General features: G+C 45.8%; 1 pseudogene; it reads right to left on the bottom strand.

Annotated features, from left to right (window-relative positions):
• Positions 1-289: 289 nt before the first annotated feature.
• LOC117019360 (dnaJ homolog subfamily C member 21-like) lies at positions 290-6,501 on the bottom strand (annotated as a pseudogene).
• Positions 6,502-8,204: the final 1,703 nt, after the last annotated feature.

Genomic DNA, 8,204 nt, shown 5'->3' on the forward strand with positions numbered 1-8,204 from the left:
CAACTGGAAATTTAACACATTGTATTTTTTTTTTGTATGTGTTAAAATAATGTAATTCTCCTGGTACATTTCTGTCCACATGAACCAACAGAAATCAAGACTATGTAGTTTACAATATTTACCTGTTTTGAGATAGTCAATTCAGATGGCAAAAGTAGAATCCAATCACTAATGAAATGTTTAGAAAATATATACTAAACCAAAAAAAGGTTTACAAAATAAAAAATAATCTTCCACGATGCAATAAATTGCAGATCACTGAAATTTTAACTCTTCAGATGATTTCAGTTCAGTTTTTGGTTTCAAAATCTAGAGAAAAATCACAATTAAAAAAAAAGGGTTGGCAGAATGTGTTTTTACGTTTCTCTTTCTTGCTCCGATTACTTGCTACACTATATTAAAAAGATGATGAAAGCGCTCTTGCATGACCTGTGGCCTTTAGACGGTCAAAAAGTTTATTCTGGGATGGAAATTCACTATGGCAGCTTGCACAGCTAAAAAGAACATCATCCATCGTCTGTACTTCAGCAGGTATTTTGACAGATTTTTTTCATATCTTTGACTTTCTTTCCTTTGGGTTCAGGAACACTTTTAGCTTCACTTTTTGGGTCATCACACAGACCAACAGTCTCTGACACTGAAATTTTCTTGGGGAATATCTTCCAATTCTTTGGCACTGTTTTGATTTAAATTGGTATCATCTGGATAAACCTTTACTCCTCCAGTTCCATTTTCATGGCAATTATCATCATAATTCTGTACTGGTTTCTGTTTCTTCTGTTTTCCAGAAAGCTTTTGTTTTGGTGCATCCTCTGTTTCCTCCTCAGAATTGGCATGCAACACATTTTCATCAGTCTGAGGTCCTGAAAGATTTTCTTCCTCCTCCTCTAACTGTTGTTTTCCTAAGACAACCATTTCCGGATGCTTCTTTGATTTTTCATGATTCCTCTTCATGACGGCCTTTTCCATCTTGAAAGATGTGTCACATGCTGGGTAGTATGGCCACCATAAAGCTCTGCATCCCTGGCCTCTCCACTGTCCTTATCATCCTGTCCGTTTTCGAGCTCATGTCCCTCCATTTCGTCTTCCTCTGACCCATCTCCAGCTCCTTTTCATACCGCGCCTCCCTCTCCCTGAGCTCCTTCTCCAAATCGGCCAGCGTCATCCAGCTCCATTCTTTGCACTGCTCTGCAGGTTCTGCTAGCTTTCGCTTCTGCTGCTGCCTCCTCTCTTTGGCTTTTCTTGCCTTCTCTTCATCCTGTTCTTCCATAAGTTTTGGATGAGCCTGCACTTTCATCCCTTTTAAGAATGAAAGCTACCAGCTGACGAACAAGCTCATTCTTCTCTTCCCTTGCTTTGTCTTGAGTCTTTTTATTTTCTTTTATTATGGCACATTTCTCCCGGGGTTGGAAGCTTGCTGTGTGTCATATTCTTCTCTACAAGCCAAGTGCTTTTGAGTGCACAAAGTCTGCCAAAAAGTGTAAAAAGGGTGGACTACCTACTGTGTCACAGTCACCCTGGGAGTCTCCAAAAGCTGGGACATCCTCTTCTAACACCGATTCTAGCTCTTCTTTCGCCGTCATTTCACAAACATTATGATACACCCTATAAAAAGCCTTTTTCATCATCTCCATAACCAGAGGAACAGGTAACAGTGAAACAGTGAAGCAAATCGGAACTGTCATCTTGATGCTCTCCATCGAGCCCACCTCTGAGCAGAACCGGTCTATGTTTATCATGCTATGCTCTTTCCTCGGAGTCACTCAACACACCAGGTGCTGCTTGGATTAATTTAAATTGTTCAGCTGCTTCTGTGGCATTACCCAGATTTTCATCAGGGTGCCATATCAGGGCCGGCTTCTGATAGGCCTTCTTGAGTTCTTCCTCACTGGGTAAGGCTGCTTAATATACTGTATTTTAATTATATAGTTGACCCTTGAACAATGCAGGGGTTAGGGGTGCCAGCCCCATGTGCAGCCGAAAATCTGCCTATAACTTTTAACTCCCCCAAAACTTAACTGCTAATAGCCAACTGTTGACCTCAAGCCTTACTGATATATAAACAGTTGATTAACACATATTTGGTATGTTTTATGTAATATACAATGTATTCTTACAATAAGCTAACCTAAAGAAAAGAAAATGTTAAGAACCTCTCTCCCCTCTGGTAACCACCACAGTGTGTTTTATATTAGGGGTGAGGAGGGTCAATCTAAATAAATTCAATCCATCCAAAACAAATTATTTTTTTATTTAAAAAATAAAATGAAAGTTCTTTTCAGGACCATCCAAAAATCACAGTTATGAATCAAGTATCAGGAAATAGATTGCTCATGGAGACATAGATAACATTCCTATTGCAAAAAAAAAAAAAACAAGTGTAGTTAAAAAGATAAACTATTAAAAGAGATTTCAACATTACAAGGCTTGACTGAGCAGTAAAACTCAAACACTAGTGAGTTTCCTTCCTGAGCACAACCTCCAAAGAAATGAAAATCATGTTTTACAAACTGGAATAAGTTTGTTAGATTTAGTCGCCAGACAAGCAATAGGCAGAAGGTGCACTGACCCTCAGAGATATTCATCACCACTCACTCCATCAGACCTTCTCCCATCAAAAGAATAAAGGGTCAAAAGAGTTGAAGCTATGGAAAACCTCCCTCAGCCTCCAGGGGTTAAACTTCTGAGTTCGCTTGGTTGAAAGCTCTTAGGCATCTCTCCTAAAGAAACTAGCCCAGCTGATACATTCTTGTCAACGCACCCACAGCTTTCTCCCCATATGGTCAACTCTTTATATCCCCTGCAGCAGGAAGGAATATGCAGAACCATCATTAATGCAGTTACATTCTCAGGATACAGCAGTTATCTATTGCTACAACAATGCAGCATAACGAACTGCCCCAAACTCCGTGGGTTCTAGCTCATGGGTCTAGAACCCACTGTTCTAGCTCATGGGTCTGCTTGGCAGGGCGGTTCTTCTGGTCTCAGCCAGATGTGAGCTGGGATGACTGGGAGATTCGGTTCTGTTCCGTGCGTCTCCCATCCTCGCCCGCGGACCAATGGGCTAGCCTGGGAATACCCTTCCCGTGGCAATGGGAGACGGCAAGAGCAGACAGGCCCCACCATGAAGCATGTTCGTGCCTCTAGTTGCACCATGTTTATTAACATCCCATTGGCCAAATCAAGTCACATGGTTACCCAGAGTCAGAGTGGGAGGGCTCTGCAAAGTCACCTGACATGGATCTCAGGAGAAGTGAAGAATCGGTGCCATTTTCACAAACTACCAAAGAAGACAGCCCTAAAGATGACGATCAAGGCAGGCTTGAGTCTAATTAGCTGGCATTTGGGCAACAGAACAAAGTGGGATTTATTTGTCCAATGGACTATGTTATTTCACTTTTCCTTAAGTGGTTTTTATTTAGAGGGAGGATGTCAAGTAAGAAAGATCCAGTTACCCAAGGAAAAGAAGGAGGAGAGAAGGCTTTAAGATCAAATCAGGAAAATGACAGCCTGATTTGAGGCTCTGCTGCCACACTACATGAGAAGAGTTCCCAGGAGGCTCCTGCCCAAGTAAACTGGCAATAAGGGTCTGCTCAACACCAGCTTTTTGCTGAGAAATCGTCAAGGTGACCTCATGCAGGAACTCCAGGCTTTGGGGAGGAGGGGGAGCATCCCACGGAGGCATGCGAAAGGAGAGGGAGCCATTCACTTTCCCAAGTAGCTAACACACCCAGAGCCGAACCTAAAATTAGGAAATTTAAAACTAAATACGGCAATTCAAGCAGAACCATTTCCATCAAAAGCAGCAAGCATATGGGCCACGCTGTCAAGTGAAGACCATCAAACTGAAACGTGTAAACGATTCTGGGAGATTAGACAGATAAGTTAGTTGGAAAAGAAGGAAAGTGCCTTTTGAAAGCCCAGATCGGGGATCTGATTTTGTCACCGGCAGGAACGCTGCCCTCTACTTCCGCCCAACCCTCTGAGACAATGCCTGCCTTAGAACATTTGGTGTTGCCCCTGGAAAACTTTCTACAAAGAAAAAAATTAAAAGTCCCCCAGGATATTAACTCAATTGAAAGCTCTTTTTGAAAGCGTCTACAACAGTCTGCTGTGTGTTTTAATGAGTTGCAATGTGTGCCTCCATTGGCTGGGATTTTAAAGAGAGCCTCTTTCTGCCTGCTCCCTCCCGGCTTCTACGGCTTCTACTAGCTCCTGTTTGATTCTGCATATTCATAAAATGCTCGGCAGGACACAGCACAGTTCAAACACACTTTCAGCTCTGACGACTTCAATAAGCCCATTCTTCTCCACTGGGCAGTTAATTCGCTGAGCGCACAGGCACTCCTACTGGGCATTTCGAGGTGGGGGTTGGCAGAGCAACGTGCAGATTTCAAAGGGTGGCGATATCTTTGTTGGGGGAGCAGAGGAAAGGGGTCCACCAGCTGGGCGCTGCCCACTTTTGATTACCACGGGGATGATAAGCTTTCCTCCCACCATCCCGGTTTGCAAGATAGTTTATATATTACTTTCCTTCTTCTTCTTCTTCACCTTCGGGAATTTCTACTAAGCAAGAATGTAGTTGTAAAACCCAAAAAAGAAAAGAGGAATGAAGAAAATGCCTGCCAGGAAGTTGATATCACAAAGCCTCCTTCCTAGCCACTCTCCTCCGGCTGTGTTGTCCCCATCCCACTCAAAGCCACCTTGACTTGTCACCTGCTTTAGAGCATCAGCCTCCTCGCTGGCCTCCCTGCTTCCACTGTGGCCCAGTGTCCTCTCTGGGACGTGCCCACAGCAACATTTTTAGATGACACTGATCTGTGTTCCTTCATTTATTCAGTAAATAAAGTGTTGGGCCTCTACCGTGTATCATGCAAGGTGCGAGCCTCTGGGAGACAACGGCAAGCAAAGCCATGAGGCTGGGGGAGGGGAGAATGGGTGGAGGTTGAGGGCGTGGACCTCCTGGGAGCATATAAAGACAAGGGTGGGCGGTCAGGGAAGGCTTCCCCAAAAAGAAAGAGGTGATGGCTGAGAACCATCTGGAAAATCATCCAAGTTAACTAGATGTGGGATGGGTTTGAGACAGAACACCAAGAAAGAGCATTCTTGCAAAGGACAAGCTTGGGGAACGAAAGCCCTGTGGTGGCAGGGAGCATGGCAAGGTTTGCGCATCCAAACCTGTCCACCTCCTGCTCCATTTAATCTTAAGAAAAAGACGAAAGTCCCTACATGATGTAGCCCCTGACCACGCCTTCTCCTTCCAATCCTGTTCCACCTGCCAGACTTCTAACCTTCTGGGCAATGCCAAAGCCATCCCCAAACCCTCCTTATAGGGAAAGCGAAGGAATCTCATTTGCGGAGCATCTAGCCACACACACACACACACACACACACACACACACAACACAACATGTCCTATGAGGTAAATGCTGGTGTCGCCCCCATTTCACAGGAGAGGAAGTTGAGGCCTGGTGTGGATAAGCAATCAGACAACCATCACACAGGGATGGTCAGGGTGGAGCTGGGATTCAAACCCCAGCAGTGTGACACCAGAACCCTAACTAACGTGTTATACTGCTTCCCTCCAACGTGGTGGAAGTCTGGAAGGCGGGATGGCTGAGTTCCTGGGAAGGACACTGGGGAAGCTTACTACAGTTCCTCTCTCAAGCCAAGTCCATTGGATTGGCAGCAGCTCCCTAGAATGCAGAGTTGAAAGGGCTGTGAAGCCCCGCCCAGGCTCCCAGGACAGCCCATTGAGATCCATCAGCAGTGTCTGCTGTGCTGCAGGAAAGGGCAGTGCACGTACTTGGTATTTTTCGGTCCTGAACCAGCTGAATACATAATCTGGATTCCTCCCTCCAGCCCAAATGTGGGATGTGTGGACCAGACTTCCTTCTCCAACGACTTTTCCTGGGCCTCCTCCAGCTGCTCCAGGGCCTCTATCTCAGAGATCCCAACTCACTGCAGGTAAAGTCAGAGATGCAGCCAGGTCAGCCCAGTCACCCCGTCAACCCCTTGCATTTCTTCCCACCAGGTGCTTCCTCCCAGGACCTCCAGGGCCCTCACCTGTACTAGAACTAAACCCACCTCTCCCCACCATGCCTGAAAATCATTAGCTAGTGGGTTTCATTTTCATTTCCACCCACAAAAATCAAACACAGACCAGCAAGGACCTGATGATCTCAGACCCCAGGACCAGTCTTCAACCACATGGAGGCCTCCTGTTTTTCAGACACGTTTGCTGATTCCCCAATGCCCCGGCAGAAACTTCATTTGCACTCAGAAAACCTGGCATGTTTTCCCCTCTCAGTCGGTTACAGTAACCGACTACAGTAACCTACTGGCAGGGTCCAGAGATACGCCCAAATCTGCTGGGTCAAGTTTCAGCCATTTCGACCACACCACCCGTGTCAAGGACAGCAGACAGAAGGGACGGCTGCTCCTTTTCGCCACCCAGAGCTCCCGAGCTTGGCGCTTTCCGGATGAAACATCAATATGCATGCTCACTTCATCCCTTACTCCTGCTCCGCTGTGGTGTTCACATTACGAAGAACACTTTTGGTGACTGAAAATGCATTCAGCTGTGGCTGCCTTTTTTCTTTTTTTTTTAGAGGCAGCCTTTAAAGTCATCTCTCTGGGTCTAATTATCTTTTATAGGGAGACTAATACTTCACCTCATTTCTCTTGTGTTTCTCGAGCGTGGCAGCCATCTTCCCTCCCTGTGATAATCGAGCCACATTACAGAACACACGAGGAAGGGGGCTTCATGGGGCCCCAGGTGATGGAGAGGGAAACGCTTCGGTCCTTCCCACGCTTTCCCAAAGCTTCAACTACCATCAGTTTCAGTGATCTGGCTCATTTGCATTCTCTTTTTCTCAACTCCTCCATCTTAAGGATGAGTCTACATTAAATAGAAAGCAAAGCATGCTTTTTTCCTGCTTTGCTTTGAAAGGCTGTGGGAATAGAGGTTTAGAGCACAAACTCTGGAGTCAAATCCTGGGTTTGAATCCTGGCTGCATCCCTTATTAAATGCATGACTGCAAGTTACACAACCTCTTGGGCCTCAGTTTACTCATCTGTAATATGGGGTTAATAGTGGTAGCACCTTGTGGGGTTGTTAAATGGGGGTGAAACCAGCTAATAGTTGTGCTTAGAACAGGGCTAGAACATAGTAAGCAGTACATAAGCATTTGTTAAATAAAGTGAATGTTTTGGTAAAAAAAAGTCACTGCCCTAACACCTCTCTTCCATCCCAACTAGCAACTGAGTGGGCCTCAGAATGGTGTGTGGATGACGAAGGACAGACAGACACTAGAAAGACAGCTGCCATGGGCTTTCCAAAGAACATGGAAGTTCCTACCGCAGTGCTGCAAATGGACAAGTCTCAGGAAACCCTCAGATTTTTCTTTTCCTTTCCCTTGGTGTATATGTCCCCAGAGAAAAGGTGAGGGGCAGTGGTTACAAGTGTTAAGGGGCTCACAGCTCAGATCACTGTGCCACCCATGACCAGGGCACTGGGATTGAGGCCAAATGGACTGAACACTAAGTTGTGATGTCGTCAGCCAGATTTGGTACCAACAGATCACCCCAGGAAGATGATCCATGGGAACCACGGGGAGCCCTGACTTAGCAGTGGACCAGCTTTGTCCATCTGACTGCGGCCCTGTGTTCCACAGCGACACCGTGTGGCAGTAATGGCAGTAGCAGGCTGCTGTGGCTTCAGGTTCTCCAGGTTGAATACCCCTCCCTTAGACTATATAAGTTCCCAATTTTCTTGGCCGGTTCATGGGGGCTGAGGGGTAGAGACCCTCAAAAAGATATGGAACTTCCTGCTAGTCTCTCAGGTGGGGGCTCTTACCCATTTTTATTTTAAGTTAAAAAATAAAACAACATAGCCATATTTGCACCCCACAATTGTGACAAAGAGCATCCCAGTTACTAGATGTTTTGCAGTGAATTGGAAGGCTCTGCCACTAATCAGCTATGGGGTCCTGGGAGGCTCCCAGGGTCTCAAAGTCTTGATGGGGTCTGTGATCTCTGAGGACCTCTGCATCCACGCCCTCTGCCCAGAAGTGGGGCTTTACTCTAACTCTGTGCATCATTCGTGGTTTGGTCATTCACATTTCACTTCACCTCTGTCACCTTAGGTCCCTTTTGTTCTTCACACACTGCCCGGTACTTACAAGCTCACAGAGACTTGAAAG

The sequence above is a fragment of the Rhinolophus ferrumequinum genome (genome assembly GCF_004115265.2).
Source record: "Rhinolophus ferrumequinum isolate MPI-CBG mRhiFer1 chromosome 15 unlocalized genomic scaffold, mRhiFer1_v1.p scaffold_54_arrow_ctg1_1, whole genome shotgun sequence".
NCBI classification, from domain to species: domain Eukaryota; kingdom Metazoa; phylum Chordata; class Mammalia; order Chiroptera; family Rhinolophidae; genus Rhinolophus; species Rhinolophus ferrumequinum.